This window comes from Blastomyces gilchristii (assembly GCF_000003855.2).
Source record: "Blastomyces gilchristii SLH14081 genomic scaffold supercont1.44, whole genome shotgun sequence".
Lineage (NCBI taxonomy): Eukaryota > Fungi > Ascomycota > Eurotiomycetes > Onygenales > Ajellomycetaceae > Blastomyces > Blastomyces gilchristii.
This window is the reverse complement of record NW_003101639.1, coordinates 82,649-84,171: the sequence shown is the minus strand read 5'-3', so window position 1 is coordinate 84,171 and position 1,523 is coordinate 82,649.

Below are 1,523 nucleotides of genomic sequence, written 5' to 3'. Positions count from 1 at the left end.
TTCCTCTTTTATAAGATTTTATTTCAATGAGTTTAAAAGCTTTCACTATTATAAATAGTTCAGCATCAAAGACTTCAGATTCACAGCCTAAATTTCAGAAATCTGAGATAAAATTAATATTATCTTCAGTATAAGCAATGTCTGTGTCTAATCTATTCAAATTCTCATTTTTTAAGTCATCTGAGTAAATCAGAATAGAGTCTTTTATATTGATTATAGAGATCTTCTTTAAATACTATTCATATTCTCTCTCTTTAGATAGTTCACTTATTTATAAGTCTATGAGAGATTTCAACTTTTCTCTTCAGAGAGATATCATCTTATGATCAATTTTCTTAATATTTAATAAAGAAAATTGATTCTTAATAAGTGAATATAGTCTATACAGTTAAGAGAATATTTTCTTTAAAGTATTATTCTTATTTCAATCAAGAAATCTATTTCAATTCAGTTCATTTTCTGAGTTAACTGATGAAAATGAAGAAGAGACTCTTTCTTTAATTATATGATTTAAGCTCATCTTCATGACTCTCAGAGTATAGTTTATACAGGTCTTTTTAAATTGAATAGCAGAAGATGAAATTGAAGCTTCAATTTTCATTATTTTAATAGAAGATAATTTGAATGCTTTCAGAATTCTTCTCAAAGCTTTGTTTTATAGACTTTGAAAGAGTTCAGTGAAGTTATCTTAATTATTTCATTAAACTTAAACTTCATAATCAGCTACTGAGATAATACAGGCTATATATATCTGTCTCATAGTCTGAAAGAATAGACCTCTCTCAGTATTTAATAGTCTGATTATACTATTCAGTACTCTCTCTGTCTTGATGATTCTTTATTGAATATAATATTTAAAATTCAACTTGAAATTTAATCATACTTCTAGTCATTTGACATTCAAACTGGGTTTAATCTCTTTATTTAAAAGAGTTAGACTTAGTTCTTTCTCATTAAATCTGAAAAAAAAGTGAATTAACTCAGTTTTATTCATATTAAATTGAATTAGATTAATATCTGCTCTAATAAAGATTTTCTTTACTGCTTTCTCAATCACTTTTAAATTCTCTTTAATTATCTTTGAACTGTAGAGTAGATCAATATTATCTATATAACTTGAAGATCTTACTATTTTTATCTCTCTATTCTTGAATAGATATGCAGTGTATATTGTAAATAAAATAGATGAGATTGAAGATTCTTATAATACTTCTATTTTTATCTTAGTTTTATCTTGTTTTCTTTCATCAAAGAATAGTTGTATAATTCTTTTAGACATGAAACAATTAACTCATTTTATTAGACAAAGTGACAGTTTTAACATCTTCAAAGTTTGAATCATCTTAGACTTTGAAACATGATCAAATACATCTTTTATATTAATAAAAACTGCAGTTGAGACCAGGTCTTCATACTTTGTTACTTGAATATTGTGAATAACTGAGAGAACAGTATTAATTGCAAAACATTGTTTTCTATCTCTCATTTATTCATTAAATAGAAGAGAATCACTAATAGAGCTT